Genomic DNA, 27,090 nt, shown 5'->3' on the forward strand with positions numbered 1-27,090 from the left:
CACAGGATGTTTTGGCTGCACCACTTGCCCTTTGCTTTTTCCTGCAAATGCCATTGCCCTTTCTGCCTCAACTAGAAATACTACAGCTGGCCAAAAGCTGCCTAGTTGGCCACATTCCCAAGACAGTGTGGTCTGGAGAGGATGAATGAAGAAGAGCCTTCCCCTACTTAAAAAACATACAAAAAAAGCCAGAAGTGCCATTTAACACCCATAAAAAACAACTGGTAATTCAGAAGGAAACGTTGAGTTTTCTGAAGGGGTCAGAAAGAGGGCAGTCTTCCAAGTGAGTTTATTTTTCAGAAACTTTATTTAATGAAAATCCTTGTTTACAATCTTATTCTACAAAACTCTTCAACAATCCTACTCTACAATCCTATGCCACAATCATATTCTACAATCCTATTCTACAAAACTCTTCAACAATCCTACTCCACAATGCTCCTCTACAATCCTATTCCACAAAACTCTTAAACAATCCTATCTACAGTCCTATTCCACAAAACTCTCCAACAATCCTGCTCTACAATCCTCCTCTAAAATCCTATTCTCTAAAACCTTATCAACAATCCTCCTCCTATAATCATCCAATCCTCAAAATTGCTTGTGGTGATTACATCTTGAATTGGTTGTTACATTCTTCTCTGCTGCATCCTCTTCAGGACGGTGATGAGTGGTGCCAGGATGGACACTGGCTTGGCTGATGTTACAAATGGATGCTGTCCAAAGGGAAAAAAAAAACAACAAAGAACAGTGAACCATGACCTTCCAAGCTCAGTGCCTCACATACTCCATCAGGATTCCTCTAGTCCTTAGAAAGACCCAGAAAGGAAAACAATGCAACCATCTGCTCCTCAATTGTCAGGTGCAGGACCTTGCCATCACAGGCAAACCCGGCCCAGAATCCCACTCATCCATTTATTCTGGTTTCTTCACCTTGCTGGGATTTTTGCCCTGCCAGTGCTCTAGAAATGGTGCTTTCTGTCCCTGGGGTTTCTTCCTTTCAAGAAGCTCCAATGACTCCCATAGGTCCCTGTCTTGTGCTAATTTCCACAGGCACACAGAGCAGTGTCTGCCTTTCCATGCCCTGCCCCTCCTGTGCTGCATGGCACCTTCCTTCCCAGCAGGGCCAGCCGAGTGGCGCTGGGTCCTGCAGTTCCCTCTCTGCCACACAACCTGGCAGTCAGCCTGGGCCAGTTCCCCTCTGCCTGAGCGTGCCAGGCAGCAGATGGGGCTGGGACAAGTCCCTCTCAGCTCTCCCTGTTTGTGTGCCAGAAACCTCTAAGGGTGGGGTGGGGGGCACAAACCAGGGCCCCTCAGAGGCTCACAGTGAGTCCCTCACAGCCCCTCCTGCCCACAGCCAAATCTCTCCAGAGTGCTCTGCCAGGACTGGCAGCCGTGGCTTCCTCCACCACCATTTCATGTCTCTCTACAATGCTCTACGTCAATTCTTTTGCTGTTAGGTAAAACAGAATACACCACCAAATTAAAAAACAGGGCAACAAAAAGAATAAGAAAAGAGAACACCTGGCCTATCTTCTGCAGAGAGAGGTGGAAGTATTCAGTTTTGTGAAGAACGGGACTCAGGGAGACTTTATTGCCACTTTGCAAGACTTCAGAGTGGCTTTGAAGAAAGTGGGGTGTCGCGGCGCGGCATGCGCCCCCCCTCGCCGCGATACCCCGAGCGGTGGCGTGCTGGGCGGCGAGAGGGAAGAGAACGGGCAGCCGCTCCCCCCGGGGTGCTCTGCTGTCCCAGTCGGTGGCGCGGGAACAGAGGGAGGCGACACGGGACTTGGGGGTGAACAAGATGGATTTATTCAGTGAGCCCCAAGACCTTATGGAGAGGGTGAACAAAGGTTTTATATAGAACTCAAGAGGAGGGGAGTAGAAACAACAACCACTGAGGGTAGGGCTGGGGAGGAGTTTAAGGCAGGACTAACATATGACAAACCTATCAGGGGAAACAGGGGAGTGGAGTAACACAAAGTAACCAATAGGGTGTTGAGCCTCACTAAATAGACAGGGAATGGTCTGGAAGCAGGGGAGGAGGCTGAGAGGAATGACAGGGAATGTTCTGGGGAAAGGGGCAGGGAAAGGGAGGATTGACAACTTGGAGAGGAGTGGGTTAGGGAAGAGCTTGGGGAGATTGACAGCTGGGGAGAGGAGGAGATTGAGGGGTTGGGGGGTGAACAGACACTGAACAAATATTAAATGAAATAAAAACACACCACCGCAGTGGGGGACACCGTTTTTAACAGGGCCAGTTACAATAGAATGTGGGCAAATAGTTTCAAACACAAAGGGGATCTAATCAGAGTAGGTCTAAGGAAGACCTTGTTTACTCAGAGCAGGGTGCCACCCTGGCACAGGCTGTCCCAAGAGCTTGTAGGTGCCCCATCCCTGGAACCATTCCAGGTCAGGTGGGAAAGGGCTCTGAGCAACCTGATCCCTCTAAAGATGTCCCTGCTCATTGCAGGACACTTGGACCAAAGGACATTACAGAGCCCTGCCAGCCCAGCCCAGTCTAGCACTCCTCAGCATTTTCATTTGAAGAGCACCAAGAGTGGAGGTGAGGAGGAAGGGGGCTCATCTGAGGCCTCGGACCTTGGTGGAGGAGGAGCCCATCCCTCGCACACTGTTTCACCTCAGCCCCTTGGCATTTTACCTGCAGCAGCTCGTTGGCAGACCAGCGCCGCTCCTCGTCTCTCTGCAGGCAGCAGCTCAGGAAGTCACGCAGCCAAGCCGAGAGGAGCTTGGGCTGCCGCAGCTGTGGCGTCCCTGCTCTTGCTATCAGGAATTTAGTCTGGAGAAACAGGAAACACAAGGCTCCACCTGCTTCTTTCCCATCTGTAACTGCCCTCCCAGAAGCCATTGTTTAACCTCTCTTCTTCAGTGGCAGTTTCTGCCCTGGCAGAGACCCAGAGATGACTTTCCTTTACCAACAAAAAACCAAACTCTGATGCAGCCACAGCTTTGCCAACATCCCGCAGATCTTGCCTTGGCAGCCAATTTCATTGATTGACCTAGTTAGTTGGGAACTACATCAGCAAAAGCACATTTGCTTCTCTGAAGATTCACACCAACTTGGCAGCATTTCTGGAAGGGGACTTTGCTATACTAAATAATTCCAAGGATTAGGACATGAAAGGCATCTCTGCAGTGCTTGTGGGTCACTTCAGCCCGGTTGCCATAAAACAAACCTTTAAAAGTTTTTTGTCCTGTTCTTGAAAACAATGGTAATTGAACGAAAAGAAATGAAATCCATCAGTTAATCCCCAGGTAAGGAAACAAACATTTATAATCTCATATTCAACACAGACATATTAAGGTGCATGCACAAATGTATGGGGATGAAAATGCCTGCTTGGGCACACAGGAGCCACTGCAGCTCTGTCTCTCAGCAGCCTGAAAATTTCAGCTTCCCTTATGCAGCAACAGAAAAACTTTTCCTGCTCCGAAGATGGAGAGGTGCCATCCCTGTGGACACCCTCTGCTCATTTAGCTACACAAGTCAATGCATGAATGGTAGGCCCATCCCAGAAAATGCCAGGAAACAAACAGGAGGTTTTTGCAGGCTCTCCCTCTCACCAGGCTCCGGCTTGGTGATGTGGAGAAGATGGCTTGGGCTATGAGAGAAACACAGTCACTAAGTGTTTCAGCAACACTGCACAAGAAGCAGAAGAGACTCTGTGGCCCTTGCAGCCTCATGTTCAGGTTCCAGGCATGTTTCTCAGTGGGCAGAAACTGCACAGGGGATGCAGTTCCTCACTAAAACCACTCTTTTAGAAACTCTGTTAGGTTTGGCTTTCTTTCCTTCATTTCTGGAAGTACAGCACCAATTCTGAGATTCTTGTTTCCTGTTATTGTGGCCATCTACACAGACCAAAGAACTGGAACCACTTACAACCCAAAGGAAAGTGTTGCCTGAGCACGGGGTTTGTTTGCATGTGGTATAGCTTGAGTTCCACACTGATGCAACCAAAACTACAGCAGGTGCTGATGTGTTGCAGGGACATTTTAAGGAGTGGACCTTGGTGGCAGTAGTTCCAGCAGATGGCAATGGGATTTTGTCCAATGGCATGCAGAACACAGGGCAGGTGAGAAAGACAAGCGGGATCAGTGAGTATTTGCTCCTGCAGGAGACTTCGGCTCCTGTAGGGAACTTTCTGTTCTATCATTTTGATTCCCACAATTCCAAAAGACCATATGTCCACTTTGGGGCCATATGGTTGACGCATCACCACTTCAGGCGCCATCCACCAAGGAGTCCTGGCTACCGAGGACGGTCTATTCTTCCCAGGGCTGAGCTCAACAGAGATGCCAAAATCAGCTGAGGGGAAAGCAAAATACTGCTTTTATTTGAATTCTGTGCAATTAGGAGACCAAGCAAAAGAATTGCCCAGTAGAACTTTGAGAATGTGCTGTTGAATCTCCTGGACAACTGTCCCTGCTCTGTTTCCTCAGGATTTTAGCCAAATCCCCACATTTTGTACACTGCCTTCAGCAGTGGCTTTTGTTCTGTGGAAGCTTTAGACCTGTAGCTCCCTCCCTCTGCAATGGACACACACAGAGCAACACCACTCTTGAGTGCTTGTGCATTGTCATACCTCTGTGCACCTTGCAACCATGTCATCAGCTCAGAGCGGGGGGTCCCTGCACTGCCACCAGCACCATTTATTAGGAGCTGGCAGCCACTCAAAGCAGTCCCTCACCCCACATCCCTGAACGCTGCACCTGACCAGGAATATACTGACCCAGCTTGACAGAGCCGTCAGTTCTGAGAAGGATGTTGTTGCTCTTCACATCTCTGTGGATCACTTGGTTTGAGTGAAGAAAAGCCAATCCTTGCAAGCACTGAGAGAGTAAACAGAACCAGGAGGGACAAATCCAGTGATTTCATCACACCAGAAAGGAAACAGAGACTCTAAAAGGTTCCCATTCCCCAGGGGAATGGCGAGTAATGGCAGAACACAGTGCCACTGAGAGGAAGAGCTGCTGCTCCCACACTTGCAGAGCAGGACCTTTCTAAGGAAAGGCATGTCACCTTTTGAAAGAGCAACAGCACCTGCTGTTGTAAACTGTCCCCCTGCAAACCAGCCAGGATGACTGCTGCTGCAGTGGATGTGCTCAGAAGCAAAGAGCATTTTGGCTGCACTAGTATCCTTTTTTGCTGAGGACTGAGAGAAATGAGTCTCTTTTTTTTCCTTTGCTGTTCATTTCAAATCCTGCTACCAGCACCTTGCTTCTACAAGAGAGGAATGCAGTGAAGACAGGCAAAAGTTTAGGGAGGCAAGATGGAGAACAGCAAACACAAGAGGCAGAGTGAGAATACAACAGCAGGAGATAAGAGTACAAGAACTGAGTAGAGTGAGTGCAGGGGCACTCCAGGCATTTCACTGGAGATGCTTTTACATGCCCATAGCATACCAGCAACGCAGAAGCAAAGTTTGGCACATGAAACCTCTCCTGTTCTGAGCCCCTGTTTCCCAGATAATCCTACCCAAAACCTTGGAAGCACAGGTGGGCTTGCTGACCTCCCGACTGATGACTGCTATCTCGATTTCAGTCAGGAAGGTCTTCCTGATGACATCGCTCAGAGCGCCTCCATCCATGTACTCCATGACCAGCCAGAGTTCCTCACCCAGAAGGTGGCTGAAAGAAAGAAACAAGGGCGTGAAGATAAACATGTATGGCTAGGTTGATTTTTTGCTTCCAGGCTTCTTGTTTCCAAAGCCCTTTGTGACAAGGACAGAATAAAAGGAATAGACATTCCCTCCTGGCTGTGCTTTGTTTGCAATCTGTGCAGTCTCAGGGAGAAAGGCACAGCTGTGAAAAAGGAGATGTCTTAGATGGCCAGCAAGTGAAAAGTGTGGTTTAGTAAGAGCCCAGATCAAAAGCCTGTCACGCGTGGTGTTTCTGGAAATAAGCACCTAGTCTTCCTGGCATGCATAGCAAAGAAAAAGAGGGGCAACAATCCAAGGGAAATCCACTTTAGGATGGTTCATCATTCAGCATTGAAGAAACTTTAAAAAATCAATCCCAAAAGAATGTGGAGGCAGTGAACTTAGAATGTATTAACTTCGTACGATACAGCTGATCCAGGTTTTGAATAATTTTGGAATAATTTTCAAACTATGTGTGCCAGGGAAGACTCATGCAGAGAAGATGCACTCTCTTCTCATCCATTGCAGATGAGTAGAGAAATATTAATACATTATAATTAACAGCTCTACTTTCTAGAAGTGACCAAAGTGGATTTTTAACCTCTCATGTTTGCAGTATGTACATGCATATTCACAGGATAAGACCATGACCACTCACCTGTCTAAATAATTCACAACACTGGGACTCCTATGCTTCTTCATGATTGTGATTTCATTAACGGTTAGTTGCTTCCTCTGCCGTCCCTTAAGGCTTATTTTCTTTATGGCCACCTAAAATGACACTGAAAATCAGTAACTTGAGAAGTTGGTGTCATGAGACCACAAGGCACATGGAGCAAGTGATTTTGCAATGACACAGTTGAGCTGTGCCAAACTGCCTTGTGATTAGGCATTGCAGTAATTAGGAAGTGACATTGCAATAGCCCATTTCTCCACTCCCTTGGGGGCCAGTTACAGGGTACGTGGCCACTGAGGTTTTGCTGTGAACACTTGGTGACACTGGTGTCTCAACTATCACCCACAAACCTCTGAGCCCACTCCCTGCTGCTTTGTATGGGATTCAGAAGAAGTAATCCATGCCTTAACACTCTGTGGCTACATCTTGGGCTATGGGCAGGGCTTCGAGTTTCTAGAGATACCTTGCAGATCTCTCCCTTTGTGCAGTTCCCAAGTGCAGCACTGCAGGTGGCTAAAGAACTACCAGTAACTTTCAGATGTATTTGCTGGCAACCGAAAGTGAGAATTCAGGACTATGAAGCTGTAGCCCCAAAGAGCAGTGAGATGCCCTAAGGCACCACCTTTGTTTTAGCAATTGAGAGCGAGTGAGCACATCCTTCTCTGAAATGAACTGCTGCCCTGCATGACTTCCTTCTGGCAGCTGAAAAGGACAAAGACTGTCCCCAATGTATTTTGCAGGCTGGTACCAGTCTGTGTTTCTTGTGCCTCTTCAGCACAGCTCGACCCAAAGCTCCAGCCACAGCTGCTCGCACCAGAGGGGAAAGGCCTTGAGTGCAGCAGAGTCTGTGGGGGATGTTGGCATTTACCTCTCCTCCTGTGGCTTGGTTGAGTGCTCTAACCACAGATCCAAAATGCCTAGAAACAAAACAGAAGCAGAGAAAGGAGAAGCTGTTTATTTCTTAGAGTGAAAGCTGGCCCACACAGGAGATCCCTGTTGTAAATGCCTAAAACCTGCAGGATGCAGGAGGGCTCTGCCAGAAGGCAGATGATGCAATTTCCTCTCAAGTGCATGGGCAGTGCCTGGGCTGGTTGCAGAAGCGCTGGGGTTTACTGCCTCAGCTCCTAAAGGGAATTTATTCTTTCATCTTAGGTTTGAGTTTCTAAACTCTGTGGTTCCTATTCTGAGCATGGAGCATTTCCTTCCAAGAACAATGGATTGAATGAAATTCTCCTGGGAACTGTTATCTCACAGCTTTGAGAGGGGCTAGGTTGCCCTCTCAGGCAAGCAAGATTCTTCTTTATTCATTAGTGTGGCAGTGTGGTTTTGAGACATACAAAAATACTGAAGAAATTAACACAGAGCTGTCCCACACTTGAGAGACAAGGAGATCTTCCAGGTCCTGCTCCTTGATGTAGGCAGGTTTTGGCAGCATGGAGATGTCTCTGACAATGCCTTCTGAGCACCCTCACAAGTTCTGAGGAGCACTGAAGAGATAGGACAATCTATCTCCAGTGTCTGAACATGTTTGCAGCTGACCTAACTTCACACTGGATAGATATTCCAGTGGAACACCTGATATACCAGTGATATACCAGAAGAACCCCTGGCCCATGGTTGTGTAGAAGTAAGTGTGGCTGGACTCACCCCTTGCCAATATATTCCATTTCAGTGTATTTCATCTTGGGATTTTCCACGTTCACCATTTTCCCTGAGGGAAACAAAATGCAAGATGCTCACTTTAAAGCAGAGATCCCAGCTTCCAGGAGATACAAAAGGCAGCCCCAGTGTCTGGAGGCAGTCAGCTACTTGCAACAACAGCAACAACATCAACAGGACAGGCAGCCCTGCAGTGCAGATGGCTGGCACAGAGACTGATTGTGTAGAGCCCTTGGAAGAGTTCTCTTGACAGGAAACAAAGCACAGGGAGATGCATTCCCAGGAGAGGAGCACATCTTCTCCAGCTTTCAGCCAAAACATTGCCCAAACAATGCCTTTCCAATTGTAATCCAGAGCAGCTCATGCTATAACCAATGTCAACAGTGCTTTCAGCATTGGGACCCTCACCCTTCATGAGCAGGCTGAGCTCACAGACACCCATCTTGCGGCTAAGGAAGGCTCCAGCCCTGTCCCACCAGCCCTCAGGGACAGGGCAGTGACCACAACAAGGCTGGCAAAGCCCAAGCATGAGTACTGACAAGCAATGAGAAGAAGCCACAGGCAGCCTGGGCCCCGTACAAAGTGTTGCCCCCATTCATGCCACAACAGGATGGGCTTTGAGATCAGACACACCGAGGTGCAGATCAATGCCATTTTTGTCCCAACAGGTGATGGTAGACACAGAATCCACTGGGCTCTCCACTGGGCTCTGCTCTCAGCCCCACCAGGTCTTATCTGAGAGTTCAGCACTGGCAGCTGTTACGGGCAAGAAGCAGATTCCTTGGGGTGTGCTGCAGAATCCCAGAGGACTTGATGTGTTTTCCTAGAGACGGATCTGAGCAGGGATCGGGCCAATGGGTAGGATTCTAAGAGTCATGGGAAAGAGTGGGGAAGGTACGAAAAAGTGCCATGGATCTGAGGAATATACCATGGATGGGCTGGAGGCTGTCTCCTGAGAAATGCCTGCAGTACAGATTTATCTGATCAAGCCACTTCGATGTGTCTCTCTTGGACACATCTTTAGAAGCATAAAACTAGGATATGAAATACAGATTGTTATAAAAGTATCTGTTTTTTTCTTTGGGGGCACACGGGAAACACCTCCTGCTCTCTATTTCTCCTGCAACCTGATATTCTTTCACAGTAGTTTTTATTGACAAAAATATAGCATTCTCACGGAAAGAAACTGTATATGTAGTAGTGGCAACATAAAATTGTCATAAAAATGACATCAATAAGACATGTGGGGCAGAAGGGCTCCTTCAGGATGGAGATAAACCAACTCCACCAAAAAATAACCGCTACAAAGAAACAAACAAGACCAAAAAACCCAGCAAAAAGAAAACCAAAAAAACAACCCCATAAAAAAAATAAACAGGGAAAAAGCAAAAAGCTCCAAACCACCAGCCCCCTAAAAAAAAAAATCCCCAACCAAAAAGACAAAACTATAAAACCAGTAAATTTTTCTGAAGATTTTTTGCTCTGATGACTGGTTGGAAGTCAGGAGTCTAAGGGGAAATTAGGAAGCTAAAAATTCTCTTTGGTTTGGCCACTAGCATGCAGGACTTGCCTAGCCTTCTGCTGATGCAAGAAAAATCCCTGCTTCAGCCTTTAGCCGAGAGGGAAGCTCAGGCAAACCCAGGCCAGTCCCAGCTGTCTTCAGAGGCAGCAGGAGCACCCAGAGCGCTCTCTCGCTACCTCGGAGCACAGCACTTCCTCTCAGGATTCCTAAATGGCCCTGTGACACCAAACTCAGGAGGAACATTTGGTACAGCTCTGCTGACACCTGCACACAATCCACTGACCCTCAGACAAGAAATACAGCAGACGTACAGAGCATACGCAGGTACTGCTCCTCAGTCTCCTGGTTCTCAGAAGCCACGTGGAGGGAGATGAAGGAGCTGAGAAGGAGGAGATCACCAAAGGCTGAGATTGAGTTCACAGGTTCCACATCATAGGTTCCTTTAAGTAATGCTGCTGCAGAGCGAGGATTGGGACCAGAGCCCGTGCAGATGTGCTGAAACTGCAGCACTTTTCGAGGAGGGGGAAGTTCCAGTTGTCTGGGACAAATTTGGTGATCTTCACGGCCAGTGTGTTCTTGGAGGTCTTTGGAGGCTGCCTGGTGAGATATCAACACATGCACCTCAAGTCAAACAGAATATAGCAGTCAGAGACAACAGCTTATCCCTCTCAGACAAGAGTGACTGACTGTGAGGAAAGGGAAAGAACAGATTAACAAGGAATACAGACAGCTTGGAAAAGAATGGGGCCTCACAGATTCCTGGAAAACACAATCATCTTCTTCCAGCTTAGCAAAAGCCAAAAGAGACTGTACAAGTGAAGAAGTGCTCCAGAAAACTGCAGAACACTTCCACAAACCAAACACACCTTTCCACAATAGGAAAACAGACATAAAAAGCCCTTCCACCTGCAGCACTGCCATGTGTGCCCTTGGCCACGATGCTGCAGAAGCCCAGAGATCGACCTTCCCTGAGCCGAGCAGCCAGAAGCTCAGCCAGAGCCCCCATATCTTCAGTGCCTCAAAGTGACAGGTCAAAGGCAAATTTCTAGCTGGAGGCCACTGCCTGCAGGAAATGGCTACGTCCCACAGGATTGCAGCACTCGGCATCCTCAGCAAGCAACATGCAAGTGCTGGCTGGTCAGAAACTTGCAGCTCTGCCTTGCACTAAAGACAGCACCACCCACAACTGGCACTTACTGGCTCATAAGATTCAGGCTCTGCTCTGACCTCTGATGGAGCCTCGCGGTCATGCTGCTCAATTTTCTCCTCTTTGGCTTCTTCTCCAGGAGCAGAGGGAGCCGGGGCAGACACTGCTGTTGCCTCTCTCAGCTGTAGCAAGAGAGAACCATGAGGGATGAGCCATTACCTCTCATTTATAAGAATCTTTCTTCTCCCATATAACACTAAATCTTCCGAGGAATATTAAGAAACTTTTATTGCAATGGGATTCTATGGTGGTCTCATGGTATTAAAATTGGCAGATCCATCTGTAATGCAAATTGCTCTGACGTAAATATTTCACCCTGCCTACTATGAGGTAGCAATGATCTACTTGTTTTTCTGATCTTTTGAATCTTGAAAGCTCTGAAATGCAAAAGCGAAACTTGCAGCTCTGCCTTGCACTAAAGACAGCACCACCCACAACTGGCACTTACTGGCTTCGAAGATTCAGGCTCTGCTCTGACCACTGATGGAGACTCGCGGTCATTCTGCTCAATTTGCTCCTCTTCATCTTCTCCAGGAGCAGAGGGAGCTGGGGCAGACACCGATGCTGGTTTTGTGCTCTGGGACAAGAGAGAAGCGTGTGCGACAAGCTATTACCTATCACGTATAACTTCCTTCCTTCTCACATCTACGACCGTATCTTCCAAGGAGAAATCATAAAATTCCAGAGTAAAAAGATAGTAAAAGGATTCTAAGCCACACAGATCAAATTAAACCAGGCCAATTCAACAGAACTGCATATGGATATGAAGCTGATATTCCTCCCTGGCTGCCATCAGCAAGCAACATTGTCTCTGCAATGCAGAGTTTTAGCTTTTGAAAGCTCTGCAATGGAAAAGAAAGAAAGAGACAGCTACACCTTTGCTATTGCTGCTGCAGACATGGAAGCCTACAACTGGATCTGAATCCCATCCAGTGCTGGAAAAGGGCAGGAAACGTTGTGCAGAAGAATATTTGCTTGTTGGAAAATGAGAAAATCAACAGGACTTTTCCTCTACTAAACCAGCAAAACAAAAAAGCAACCAAACAACAAGCAGGGAGTGTCTCTGACACCAGCGTCTAAAGCACTTGGAGGCAGTGAGGGCATGTTTGGCAGGGGAACAGCCCTGGTGGTGAGCACTGTCACCTATGGAACCATGGAAGTTTGCCTGAATGTGCCTCAGGAGGCTCCCGTTGTCCAGGCTGAAACTGCCTCCGCACCTCCTCCTTGGCCTTGCCCTCCACAGCCCTCCCTAGCTCTCGTGTCCTTCTCTGCACATGCTCCAGCCCCTCAAGGACTTTCTGCTTCAGAGGGGCCCACAAGTGTTAATGCATAGAGAAAGGTAAAAATCTTTCTAAATTGTAAGATGTCTTTAGAATGTAGACATAATTTTGACTCCATAATAACTCCATCTCCTTCTCCTGCTCAGTGGATTTTTGGGAATCCAAGTATGTATTACTTGCTACTGCAACTAATGGAATAGATTTGCCTGGCAAGCCCAGTTGTGTCTTTGATTCTTTTGTTCATGAGTCTCCTCCTGAACCTGTGGCAATGACCACCAGGGACCTACAGGATACTCGTACCCCTATGCCAATAAATTCTGAGAAATTATTTAAATATGTCAAATAATTTGGAGTAATGTTTAGCCTGTGAATTTCAGCAAAGTATCAAATATGTCTTCATTCCATGGATACAAAGTAGTAAGTGAGATTGGTGGGTGTACAGGTGTCAGAGGAGTGATTCCCTAGGCACCGAATACTGAAATCAATGAATGCCTCCTTTGCAAGCCTGAGCTGGCTGCAGGGATCAGGCCCTGCTCTGTAACTTTCATTTTGGCCACTTCTGTGAACAGGTAAGAAAGGTCAAAATGAAACCTTTCCCAGCTATTTCCGTCTGCTTTATCTTTTTAGGCACCAGAACTCTGGGTCACAGATGGCCTGGGTGTGTGCTGAGCAATGCAGCCCCCACAAAGTCCTTGGTTTCCCCACAAGTTGCCATGCCTTGTTCCCAGGTGTGCCCAGCTCTGACAGGAGCAAGAGTCTGCAGCGCCGTGCCCTGCTCAGCCAGGGCTGTCTGGCACAGAGCAGCAGCAGCGCCAGCACCTTTCAATCCACTCCTTCCTTATCTTCTCCTGGGACACAGAAGCCTCTGGAAATCAGCACCACCAGTCGTCTTCCAAGCTTGGAGCAGCTCCTGCTGGCAGGCAGATGCTGCCAGTTTGACTGCTTCCAAAGGGGAATAAAGGCAGAGATGTACATGCTCAGGAGCCCTGGACATATCCAATAAACATGCAAATATGTGGGAGATTAGGAATTGTTTCAGCTGTTATGCCAACAGTGCCTTCTCTCCTGGTTCTGTGTGTTATAGATGAGTCATGTAACAGTTGGCTCTCACAGTTAAGAGGTAGATATTATGGGGATGTAAAAATGTATAGTGATGTTATTGTAATACATCCTCCCAGAGTCCTATTTCCCCTGCCCCTTGCAATAGCCTTGGTAGTCAGGGCTTGTGACCAGGAGGTGTGAGTGGCGTAGCAACACCTGACCTCCAATAAGAATGTAAGAAAGGAATCTCCACCAGTGGATGGCAAAACTTTGACAAAACTTTGGAGGGGTTAAGGGTATAAAAGGCAGAGCATCCATTCTATAGATGTGCTGCTTGTAATGGTCAGAGACTCCCAGTGCTGCAAATTTTCCTTATTCAGTCCTTTGTTAAGATTTAATAAACATTTAAATTTTTTAAAAGTAAGGGTTGTTTCTCAGAAGTGCAATGCTTTGGGCCATTTTCTTGGTCTGGTTTCCTTTGCTTGGGTCCCATCTGAGTACTCAGTTGGGGTACAGGCTATAGGTGTTTGGTGCACTTCTGGAGTTACTCTTGGATTCCTTGAACAACAGGGTTTGGCCACAAAGTGAATTTGTGCTGCTTTGTGACAGAGAAGAACTTCCCCGGTTATTTTGCGTTTGCTGTACGGAAGGGTGGTTATTGCTCTGCATAAATTCACAGGCCAATATAGAGTGCTTGCACTGTGATGTCAGGGCATGGTTGCCATGTGGTCATGGTGACAGCAGAAGGTTGTCTTGGTGCACGGAAGGCCTCAGTGTCAGAGCAACCCTAGGGCTTGCTCAGTGCAGGAGCATCCTCCTGGTTGAGGCGCTTGTCAGTGAGAGCTGCCCACTGACAAGAGCCTTGTTTTTTCTAGTGTTGGACAAATCTGCACAGCAGTGCTACAATGATTGAGCAACTTGCTGCTGCAGCTTTCACAGCTTATGGCGTTGTTTATTCTGGCTATTACCTCACTAACCTGGCACGTAAGTAGAGGTTTTCCCTGGGTGTACCCGAACCTGGCTTCTGTATGTCTTCCTGTTCTTTGTTAGTGCCTGAGTTATTTCAAAACAGAAAGAACACTAGAGTGCCAATGGTTTGGTAAAGCTCCTGTCAAGGCATCCAGGTACAAGGGGATTTCTGCAGCCACAGGGGCAGCATTTGCAAGGGAACCTGCAGGGGTTCTTTTCCCTCCACGGGAGAGTCTGAGGCAGCAGAGTCTGTCTTTTCCTCAGTTTGCTGGGACATGCAAGACAGCTTTGAAAATGTAAACTGGAGACCTTCTTGGAAGGCCTTCTAACAACTGTGCAGTATTTCCCAGAATTCAGGGAAAGCTTCTTTCTTTCTACATTTTGTCATGAAAGGATTTGACTGTCTAACTTGAGCCTTGACTGAGTGTTAAATAGTGATTCCCTTTGCAAGGAAGAGCAAACTCCAAAGCAGTGAGTGTCTGCTCCTGGAACTTGGAGCTGCTGCTGTGTTGTGTCACAATAGAGCCTGCCCCATCATAGTGGAATTTTGGAAAAGCTTTTCTGGGCAAATGTTTCCAGCAAGTTAATGAGAAGTTGTGCATGCATCTGATTAAAAAAAACCCTAGGTACCAGAAGGAGAGGATTTTTAAAAGAGGTGTTATGTGTTTGGTAGAACAGGAGCATTGAGTGTTAGAGAACAATTTGCATTTTCTTTATCATGTTTGTGTTCATTTAATGGCTAAACAGGCCAAAGGGTAGGCATGCCCAAGAATATTATCTGGATCTCTTGCTGGTTGTATGAATGAAATGTGTCTGCTGAAGGGATGTTGTGAAAGGGAAAACTCTCTGTTCGTGGTGCTTGTTCTGTGGGTTTCACCAGCCCAGACAATTTTCTCACAGCATCTGGTTCATTTTCCCTTGCCTACTACAGGTCACCTGAAGCATGTATTCAGCGGTGCTGGTCCTAAGGTGAGTAAGAAAGGAACATTTCATGTTTGTGCTGTTTGGCAATTGCAGAGTAAGCTGTGTGCTTAGCCAGAACCAGTAGGCTGTAGAGGGCCAGGCATGCAGGCTGAAAGAAAATCCATTTTCAGGCATTCCACAACAAATACAAAGGCATAGCTGGATATTTCCTAATTTCCAACTCAGAGCCTCGAAGACCTACAAACTCAGTTTTGCAGAGAGTTGAATAAGCCCATTTTAATGAAGTCACAGCAACTTAGATTCCTATCCCTCTAAAACTTCATGATACTTCCTTAGAAGATGTGGTTGTAGAATTAGAAGGACAATTTAATGCGGTATTTGCAGTCAAACGGGCAATTTTGTGGCTGGGCAGCTGCGTGGGCCAAAGGAGCCCGGGGTGCTGGTCAAGAGCAGCTGAAGGTGGCCAGCGCCTGGCCAGGTAGCCAAGAAGGCCAAGGCCATCCTGGCCTGTGTCAGCAGCAGTGGGGCAGCAGGAGCAGGGCAGTGACCGTCCCCCTGGGCTGGGCAGCGCTGCGGCCAGAGCTGGGAGTGTGTGTCCACTTTCTGCCCGGTCGGTCTGTGTCTCACAAAACAGGATGGGACCCGGACTGGTTGCAGACTTAGCATTTATTATGTCTGTATCCTCCAAGCAAAAAGCCAGAGACACAGAGAAATGAACATCTATGCAAATCTAGATCAAAGGCAAGATGGCAGTTGATGCAAAGCCTTTTTCTACATATTCTTTGAACCTATAACATAAAAGAAAAGGTGCAGAGTCATTATACCCTAACCAATAAGAAAAGGACCCATGTGGGTTTAACATTACCAGAAGGACTTCTATGAACCTCAAACGATATAGAGTAATTCATTATATAAGACTGAAACTTTTTCTATTTTTGCAAAGCATATATCGAGGACTTTTGACATCTCAAACTATCACTAAGTTCTTGTTCTTTCTTGCTCCTTATGATAAATATAAATGAATTCACTTGGTTCTTATTTTCCTAGCTTCCCATGAGAAGGTTTTGAAATTTCCCAGCCTTTTTCAGCTTTATGTCTACTTTCTGGGGCCTTTTTGCACTTTCTAAAGTTTTTTACCTTTTATATATTCCTACAATTCCCCCTCTCTTTTTAAATAAACTATTTTTGACTTGTCACTTATTTATTACTTTGTGTTCCATAGCTTTACTACTGCATATATTTATTCATGTAGGAAAAAAGTTATAAACTTTTTACATGAAGGTACTTTTTTGTTTGTTTTAAGCTCTATAATTCTAAGTTAAACCATTCTTAATGTTGGGTAAAGTTAGGTTTAATATCTGTATTAGGTTCTGATAAATTTTGACTTTTTTAAGGCCTCAATGTAAAGGTTAAATTTGTGAGTGACTTTAATTGTTTTTGCTGAGGTTTTGTGAATTGTCTATAATTTTTTAAAATTTTTTTCTTTTGGAAAATAAAAACTTTTTTGATGAGTTTGTAATTTGTTGTGAATAATGAAGTGTATGTGGTATTAATATTAATATTCTAATAACAAGATTTTACTGAACTTGTAAAGTTCTTTTGATTAAGGAGTTAAGCTCTACTTCCTGAATAAATTGTTTAACTATGTTTCTTTATTTTTAATTGTAGATTGTAGAGTTTTTAAGTTTTTGTATATTTTTGTGAATGGATTTAGAATGATTAGACAAATTTATGTAGCACATTCTTTTGAATTCTTTTCAACTCTGTTTATGTGTTAGAAAAGAAAATTAACTGTTGTTTGATTTTGGAATTTGTTGGACACTGCTGATGTCAGTCTGCGTGTTACTGAGCGCACTGGATGTGGTATTTGTTTGTTTAGTTAATATTTAATCTTGTCTATTTGTCTTAATGTTTTTTCTGAAGCAATTGTAGGTAAGAAGAAGCTTGTTGAAATATTTTGTGGTTTTTTTTGAAAGACTGAAATTACTGCTGTAATTTTTTGGGTATATATGAATAGATCTTTTGTCTTTTCTTGTCTTTTTTGAAACTGTTTTAGTACTAGGTGTTATTACAGTGAGTGTGCTAATGTTACATGGTTTGTCTTTAGGGTATGATAGAATGTTTTGCTATGTTTTATTTCTACAAATGAACTAATAACATTTTGGTAATTTCCGTGGATATTTGTTAACTTTAGATTTTTATCTACAGTGTATGAGTAATTGCACTAAAGCCTTAAATTTTTGTATTCATAGTAAGAGTGAATAGCACTGTATTTTGGAGAATTATTTTTTTTCTAATTGTTTCTTGAAAATGTGACACGGAAATTTATTGCTAAGGAACTACGGATCTTTAATTCTTGGGGTTCTGAACTTGTTTTGAGGAGTTGTTTGGTCTAGAGGCTTTAATCCCTTGTGCGATTGTTTCTATTAGTAATTTCACTTAGCTTGTTGTTAAATCACTTTTTTGTTAAAAGATCATGTTATATAGGTATTGGCTAATTTTTAGTGGTACACTAACTAAACAGGTTGAAAAAGGCTTTTTTGGATTTGAGTGAGACATACATATGGTATCTGATCTTGTAGCTTTGGTTAATGTGACTTAGACATTTGGTTTTGGTGTTGTATAGGAAAATTTGCATGATAAAAAGTAAGCAAAGTTAGAAAATACAAAGTGAACTGATTTTCTTTCATATCTTTTTTGTTGAGTTACTCTTTGTTAAAAGAATTTTCGATAATATTTTAACTTTTAAACTGCATTTTTTGGAGAGTTTAGAATATTAATTTTTTAGAATCTAATGATAAGAAATCTTTCTTTTCATGTTTTTGTTAAAAGAGCTCTACAAAACAAGCTCTACACATGTATCATTATCATTAGATTGAAGTTTGCAGATTCTACAGGTGACATAGGAACGCTGGGCGTGACTTGTAGTCTCTGTTTAGCTTACGTTTGTGTGATTGCTTTTTTACTTTTGGGTTTGTTAGTGTGTTTTGGTGTGTTGTATGGTTTGATGCTCTTTATTGGAATTCACTTTGCTTTTCTAGTACTTGGAGAAATACAAGTATACTCTTTGCTTTAAGTTATTAATTGGCGAGGACTTTTAATTTGTCTGGTTTCAGGTCTTTTAATTAAAACAAGAGAATTTTTTTTTAGTTTTGTTTGTGTGTTATTTGTAAAATGCTTAAGAATTGGTGGATCTGGTTCTGCAAAAGAACTGTTTAAAAAATTATAAACATATAAAGCTTGACTCAATTTTATCTGTAGTATTACTTCTGCTCCCCTCTTCTGTTGATCTAAATGTGTTTTAATATGTGATATGTCTTTTTAACAGTTGTTTGATTTGTGGGGGAGTGGGGAATACTACAGGTGTGATGAACATTTTAATTTATTAGGAATGTTGTTACTTTTTGAGATAGATATGTGGGGCTATTGTTTGTTTTCATTTCCTGGAGTACACTTAATGAAGTAAATGTTTGTAAAAAATGTTGATAGGTACGATTACTTGTTCTCTTGTGTGGATAGAGGTAAAAACTGTACTTGATAGTGAATCTACTGAAACATGAATATTTTTAAATCTCCCCAAAGAAGGGTATTTAGTGATGTTTGTTATAATTGTACTCTTTATAAACTTTGTGGATTAACAGTTCCTGTAGAAACAGGGGTTTGCACAAGGTGACAATCAGGGTAACTGTTAATAATAGCTTTAGCTTGGGATTTAGAGATACAAAACGTCTGTACAAGTACTTGTGTATATTGAGGAAAAAGGTATGACTCAATTTTGCATGCTGAAAAATGTTTGCTAATGTGTTTGAGATAACTATGGCCAGTTTTTTTGTTCTTGTATTTCTTTTTGCTAAACATCTTGGTAAAGATGAATGAGTTGTAATATGAGAAATAAAATATAGGTTAGTTCTGTGTTGTAAATTTTTATGAAGACATGAGAGCTAGCAATATAAATTATTATTACTAATATTTTTTAAAACGATATTTTTACCTACATTAGTAACAGAGGTAGAATCTGTAATTAAACTGAAAGGCTTTGAAAATAGCTGAAGAGCTTTAACAACAGCAGCTATTTTAACTACTTGAGGAGAACTTTCAACTATTTGGATATTTGATTTCTAATTTTTTGTAGTTTGATTTAACTATACAATTACTGATTTATGTGTTTTTCTTGACTTATTAGCGAAGAGCGTTGTATTACTTAAAGGCCCTTCACTTAGCAAGGGCTATTTTTTGAAACTCAATTTTGTTTGTAATAATTTGTGACTTGGATAATGAATAGCACAAACACTTGCAAAATTTAAGAATGCATTTTGTAAATCATCTGAATTTTGTAATGCCTAATCTAAATAATCTTTATTTAAAGGTAATTAGAGAACTGTAAAATCTTTACCTATTAAGGTTAATATTCTTGCTTTGGCCTTAATTACAATTTGTGCTACTATCTCTAGGGTTGTAGAAATTGTTTTTGGAGACTTGTAGGGAAGAAAAACTTATTATTCTACTATTAATAATGGATCTTTCTCAGATGGATCTCATGGAAAAATGAGGCTATAAAGTTGTAGCTTCTGTCTCAAAGCAGTCAGGAAGAAAGGTTTCTTGGGAGCATAATGATGGGCTTGTCTTCTTTGGAAAGTTTTTGTGACTTTTTATGGTGAGTTGAGCTTCAGGTGTTAAAATCTTGGGAGATTTAATGTCACAGTTTTCTCTCAGTAGATCAAAAAGTGGAGCAAGTTCATCGTTGGCAATTTTCAAAATAGGTTTCATCTAGTTCATTTCTCTTAAAAGTTGCTGTAAATCTTGCAAAGTGTTGATGTTGACTTGAAGGTGTATCTTTTGTAGTGAAATTGTTTGTTTTGCTATCTTCTATCTTAGATATTTTTAGAGTGGGATTTCTTGTATCTTAGATGTAGAAATTCTAATTCAGTCTTTTGGATTTCAGTGACAGCACTGTCACGAGTTTGTTTCATCTTTGTCTGTGTCAGTGCTGCAATGAGGAGATCATCTATGTAGTGTAGAATTGTGGATTGTGGATGCTTCTGTCAAGTTGGGCACAGTACTTGTGTGACAAAATATTGTTAAATTGTTAGAGAAGTCTTCATCCCTTGTGGTAAAGATTTCTAGTGCTATCTTTGCATTGGCTTTCTTTGATTGATGACTGGAACTGAGAAGGCAAATCTTGGGGCATCTTCAGGATGAAGTGGTGGTATGTTGAAGAAACAGTCTTTTATAGCGATAATGACAAGAGGCCAGTTTCTAGAAATTATTGATAGAGAGGGACGTGCAGCAGCTGTCTTCCTTTCAGGACTTGTACTAGTAATTATGGATTCACTTTGTAAGCAAACAGTAGTTCTTCTGATCCTTGTGAGTGTTCTCATAGGTGATACTAAGTGTTAGCTACTGGGCTAAAACAGGAGAGAAATTACAGAGACATCTGCACCGTATCTGGTATGCCTGTAACATAAATTGTTCTACCACGATGAGTTAGGGCACAAGTCAGTTCTGGTTGGTTTAGAACATACTTCTAAGTATGTTCTACTTAGAAGACACCTAGCATTGGAGTAGAAATCACATCTGGAACACCTTGGTACACCGTTTGATTGGTTAACAAAGCATCTTGTTGAGATACATTTTGTTTGAGTATGTCTATAGGTAAAGCAATTGTAAAAGCAAGAGGCGTCTTAGGTTGAATTATTGTTGGGGCTTTGAGGAGAAGAGCTAAAACTATTAGCTCTTCATTGTAGTTTCCTGAAATGATAACTAGGAAAAATTAATAGTCCAAGACTTGTATTGTTGTCTTAACCTATAAGAATTTCAAATTCTTGTCTTTGTTGTGATTTCTTAATCACACCTGTAGGTATACATTCGTAACAGAAATTTTTTAAAAACCGTATTAATTTTGAGTTGGCCAAGTCCAGTTTTGTCCTTGGAGGTAATAAGAAGGAACATCTTGTGGTACTGGTGGTAAAGGTGTTTGGCTTTGAGGTCTCCTAGTTAAGGCTAAGGGGGCAAAATTCCCTGAATTCTGGGTTACTAATGCTTGTTTCACTGCGTGGTGGGTCGCGCTTTGCTTGGAGTTTAACGGTAGGGGATTACTATCTATATCAAATTTAGAATGACAATTTTTTGCATAATGTTTCACTTTTTGATATTGAGGACTAAGAGAAGGTATTCTTCAGATTTTATTATTGGATCAAGGTAAGTCTTTATCACATGACTAGTCTTCTCACATCTGAAGCACGACTTTTTAGTAGAATTTCATTGAACAGCAGCAAGAGTTTTTCAAAAAGTTTTATTTGTTCTTCCATTGCTTTTTAAACTTTGTTTTTTAGTGAATCATGAGATTTAGTAATTTGCTCTCTAAAGGCACTAGCTTGTGCTGTAGCAAGATACCTTGGAGTGCTAATTTTACTGTAAGTTGAAAGCATTTGAGTAACAGTTGGAGGCTGTTTGGGTAATGTAGAAATAATTTTTTTGCAATCATCATTTGCATTTACAAATGCTAGGTTTTGGAGAATATAAGAATGAGCTGCTTTATCAGGGCGTTGTTATTCAACAGCTTGTGTTAACTTAATTAAAAATGTACGATATGATTCATTTGTTCTTTGTGTCATGGTCGAATATGCTTTAAGAGGAGTACCTGTTGATTTGACAGAAATGAAAGTTTTTCTTGCAGCTTGTTTAATATCTCTCAGCACTGACCTAGGAAAAAAGTTTCTGTGTCTGGTTTATCATATGGCAGTTTGCTAGACAATTTAGCTTCTGAAAATGTTTCATATGTACTACTAACATATTTTTCCCTTAAAACCTTAGTAAGTATTTTCTGCTGGAGTTTTCATAAATAACATAAATTGTGAATTAGTTAAAATCAGTCTTGCCACAATGCGATAATCAGTTGGCATGAGTTCATAAGAGTAAAAAAAATACTTTTTAACACATAATTAAAAATAAAGAGAGTTAATTCTGCTTTCTTTCAAAGTTTGATTTCACTCTTTGATGTTCTTGTCATGGTTTGACACTGGCACAATGCCAGTGCCCCCATGAAAATTCAATCTCTCAATTGAATGCTGTAATGCAATCAAGGACAGAGCAAAGCAAGCCAAAGCTTTTTAACAAGGAAAAAACTTTATTAAGCTACTACTATAAAAGGGAAAAAAAAGAGAGAAAAAAACCACACAAAGATCAAAATGAAAACCTTGCAAAGTATTCTTCCTCCCACCACCAACTCCAACAAACCACAGTGAGACACAATCTGGACCCCAATCAGGTTTCCACCCTGCAGACAATCGATACTCAGTCCATCAAGGGAGAACAGGAGTCTCCTCTGTGCCACAGACCCCCCCAAGAAACACACTGCCACATCCTGTGTTTCCATGTCACACATGGCACTGCCCGGAGAAAAAGTTTGCCATGGTGACCCTGCTCCTTTCCATGCACAGTGCTCTCACCACCAATGCCTGGATGGACCGACTGCTTTTAGGATTTTTTCTTTCAAGGATGCTTTCCAAGAGGGGGAAAACAACAGCTCAGTTTTTTCATTTTTTGGGACGACAGTTCCCCCCATTTTCCCCTGGGGCCGAGGGTCCAAGAACAGAGATCTTCTTCTCTTCTTCTTCTTTGAGGTCAGGGGACACCACCACAAACCCCCTAACTCTTCTCTGTTTGCTCCACTTCTGTCTTTTCCCAGCTGAAGCAGGTCTCTTGGCTCACTGGCATCCTCCTAAAATACAGTCTCTCTTGAAAGAGAAAAATCGGTTCAGTCTATGGCCAACAAGGAAAAGTCCAGCCAAAAAAAACACTCCTCATCTCCTCCCACCTAGAATTCCTCCTTCTAACATCCCAGGGTCCAAGCTGTCTCTCTTCCTCTCTTTCAAACCGAGGAGGAGTGAAATTTCACCAAGCTTTCATTTCTCAAGGAAGGGTTAAAAGTCCTGACTCCCAGGGCTGGCTCGATGCTCAGGCTCTGGCTCCCACAGGCAGCTGGGCACCTTGCGGCCCCTCGCTCTTCTCCTTTCCTGCGGCGTACTGTTGATGCTCATAAAACCACCGCTGTCTCTTCACTCTCTCTGTCTCTCTCTCTCGACTCTGGGGGGAAATGGAGACATCCCAGATTTCTCCACCCTTCTATCTGCAGTGGCCAGCCCAGTTCCAGTCCCTCCACCCCTGGGCCCACCTCAGTCAGGCCATGGGCCTCCCCCTCCCCACCCAGCCACGGCCGGGCAGGGGAGAGTCCTGCACTGCACGCTGACCAGAACCAAAGAGAGACAGTTCTCCTGGGAATTCTGATTTTAACCCCTCTGTGTTCTCAGAGGCGTGTCCACCTTCAATTGGTCAATATCCAAATTGACCTCTGCCTTCCGAGAAAATTCTTTTTCTATGTCAAAAAACAAGAGTTATAATGTGAGAGTGATTAATACATAGGCCTACTATTATCCCTCCCATAAGAGACTGGCATGGATAAAATTTGTTCGTTTAAAAACTTAAAACCTCTTTTTTTTCCAAAAGATATAACCCTATTTTTTTCTAATCAGATGTTGCTACATCATGTTCTGAACTAGGCAGATTATTGTTGTAGCAACTGAGCTCTGAGAGAAATCTGTCTTGGTTTCTAGACACAGTTCTGGGCTTTCTGCTGAAAGAAGTCTCAGCTTGGTTCCTTACTAAATTCTTACTATAGCAACTCGCAGTCTCAGCTTTATAAATTTTAATTTTCCTTAATGATTTAGATCCCGATTTTATGGTCCTGATTGTGCTTATTAATTTCAAATTTCCCAACATTTCCCAAAATTATGTCTACATTCTAAAGTCATCTTACACTTTAGAAAGATTTTTATCTTTTTATTAACGTAAACACTTGTGAGCCCATCTGAAGCAGAAAGCCCTGGAGGGGCTGGAGCGTGTGCAGAGAAGGACACAAGAGCTGGGGAATGCTGTGGAGCACAAGGCCAAGGAGGAGGTGCTGAGGAAGCTTTAGGGTGGAAAACGGGAGCCTCTAGAGGGACAATCAGGCAAACTTACATGGTTCCATAGGTGACAGTGCTCACCACCAGGGCTGTTCCCCTGCCAAACATGCCCTCACTGCATCCCAGTGCTTTAGACACTGGTGTCAGAGACACTCCCTGCTTGTTGCTGGTTGCATTTTTGTTTTGCTGGTTTAGTAGAGGAAAAGTCCTGTTGATTTTCTCATTTTCCAACAAGCAAAGATGCTTCTGCACAACGTTTCCTGCCCTTTTCCAGCACTGGATGAGATTCAGATCCAGTTGTAGGCTTCCATGTCTGCAGCAGCAATAGCAAAGGTGTAGCTGTCTCTTTCTTTCTTTTCCATTGCAGAGCTTTCAAAAGCTAAAACTCTGCATTGCAGAGACAATGTTGCTTGCTGATGGCAGCCAGGGAGGAATATCAGCTTCATATCCATATGCAGTTCTGTTGAATTGGCCTGGTTTAATTTGATCTGTGTGGCTTAGAATCCTTTTACTATCCTTTTACTCTGGAATTTTATGATTTCTCCTTGGAAGATACGGTCGTAGATGTGAGAAGGAAGGAGGTTATACGTGATAGGTAATAGCTTGTCGCACACGCTTCTCTGTTGTCCCAGAGCACAAAACCAGCATCGGTGTCTGCCCCAGCTCCCTCTGCTCCTGGAGAAGATGAAGAGGAGCAAATTGAGCAGAATGACCGCGAGTCTCCATCAGTGGTCAGAGCAGAGCCTGAATCTTCTGAGCCAGTAAGTGCCAGTTGTGGGTGGTGCTGTCTTTAGTGCAAGGCAGAGCTGCAAATTTCGCTTTTGCATTTCAGAGCTTTCAAGATTCAAAAGATCAGAAAAACAAGTAGATCATTGCTACCTCATAGTAGGCAGGGTGGAATATTTACATCAGAGCAATTTGCATTACAGATGGATCTGCCAATTTTAATACCATGAGACCACCATAGAATCCCATTGCAATAAAAGTTTCTTAATATTCCTCGGAAGATTTAGTGTTATATGGGAGAAGAAAGATTCTTATAAATGAGAGGTAATGGCTCATCCCTCATGGTTCTCTCTTGCTACAGCTGAGAGAAGCAACAGCAGTGTCTGCCCCGGCTCCCTCTGCTCCTGGAGAAGAAGCCAAAGAGGAGCAAATTGAGCAGCATGACCGCGAGGCTCTATCAGTGGTCACAGCAGAGCCTGACACTTCTGTAAGTGCCAGTTGTGGGTGGTGCTGTCTATCGTGCAACACAGAGCAGCAAGATTTCCTTTTGCATTTCAGAGCTTTCAAGAATTAAAAAGTCAGTTACAAAGAGATCATTGCTCCATGATAGTAGGGAGGGTGGAATATTTATTTCAGAGGAATTTGCATTACAGGTGGATTAGCCAATTTTAATGCCATAAGAGCGCATTGGAATCCCATTGCAATTAAAGTTTCCCAATTTTCCTTGGAAGAAATGGTGGTAGATGTGAGAATATAGAAGGTTGTAAATTATAGGTAACGGCCCGTCCCTAATAATTCTTTCTTGTCACAGATGACAGAGGAAAGAGCAGTGTCTGCCCCAGCTCCCTCTCCTCCTGGAGAAGAAGCCAAAGAGGAGCAAATTGAGGAGTATGACTGCAAGGCTCCATCAGTGGTCACAGCAGAGCCTGAATTTTCTGAGCCAGTAAGTGCCAGTTGTGGGTGGTGCTGTCTTTAGTGCAAGGCAGAGCTGCAAGTTTCTGACCAGCCAGCTCTTGCTGCTGCTTGGCTGAGGATGCTGAGTGCTGGAGTCCTGCCAGGACCCGGCGATTTCCTGCAGGCAGTGACCACCAGCCAGAAATTGGCCTTGGACCTGTCATGTTGAGGCACCAAAGCCTGTTTGCCTCAGGGTGACCATCTGTCTGCTCGGCTCAGTGAAGCTCTGTCTCTTGGTTTTTGAAGTGCTGTTGCCAAGTGCACATGAGGTGGTGCTGGAGCTTCATTTGTTTGCTTTGTTTGCTTTCTCTTTGTGGAAACATGTGTTTGGCTGGTGAAATTGCTCTTCAGCTTTCTTGAGAATTTATTCAGTTCTACAAAGTGTGTGGCCCAGCTCTCTTGTGACTTTTAATAAGATGGAAGGAGACGAGTGTGTTGTCCATGAATCTGTGGGGAACAAGACCTGTGGCCACAGAAACAAAGAGTGTAGATGTGAAGCCCTGTTGTGAGGCAAAAAGCTCAAGGAGCAAGGTTCTGTAGATGCATTTTTAGGGGTAGTGTGCAGCTTTGGAAATGGCATTGGAGCCTGGAGGCGGGGGTGAAGCTGCAAGTCCTTGACTGGTGTCTTGTTGCTGAGAAGAGGCAGGACATCTTGGAACAGGGGATGCTGTATTTGAAGTCAAAGGGGCAATTTTGTGGTGGGGGAGCTGCGTGGGCCCAAAGGATGAAGGCGTGCCGGTCAAGAGCAGTGGAACAAGAGCCAGGGTGTGGCCACATAGCCAAGAAGGCCAAGGCCATCCTGGCCTGTGTCAGCAGTAGTGGGGCAGCAGGAGCAGGGCAGTGGCCGTCCCCCTGGGCTGGGCAGCGCTGTGGCCAGAGCTGGGAGTGTGTGTCCACTTGTTGGCCCCTCTGAAGCTGAAAGTCCTTGAGGGGCTGGAGCGTGTGCAGACAAGGACACGAGAGCTAGGGAGGGGTTTCAGCCTGGACAACGGAAGCCTCCTGAGGGACCTTCAGGCACACTTCCATAGATCCATATGTGACAGTGCTCACCACCAGGGCTGTTTCCCTGCCTAACATGCCCTCACTGCCTCCAAGTGCTTTAGCCACCTGAGGAGGGAACACTTTGGCTTGTTGGCTTGCTAGGAGGTGAAGCCCTGCCCATTTTCTCTCTTTTACAACAAGCACAGATGCTTCTGCACAAACGTTCCTGCCCTTTTCACGTACTGGATGGCATTCTGATCCAGTTTGACTTTTCCATATCTGCCGCAGCAATAGCAATGGCCTTGCTGGCTATTTCCTCTTTTTCCATTTCAGGGCAATAAATAAAAGAGCTCAAAGCTCCATTGTTGTGCAGGGGCACCATTGCTTGCTGATGGCAGCCAGGGAGGACTATCAAATTCATAGAGTGCATCAAATAGAGTTCTGTTGAGTTGGCCCATTTTCATCTGGTTGGAGTGACTTAGAATCCCATTGCTAACAAAGTTGAGGATTTCTCCTTTGAAAAGGTGG

This window comes from Lonchura striata, chromosome Z (assembly GCF_046129695.1).
Source record: "Lonchura striata isolate bLonStr1 chromosome Z, bLonStr1.mat, whole genome shotgun sequence".
Taxonomy (NCBI): Eukaryota; Metazoa; Chordata; class Aves; order Passeriformes; family Estrildidae; genus Lonchura; species Lonchura striata.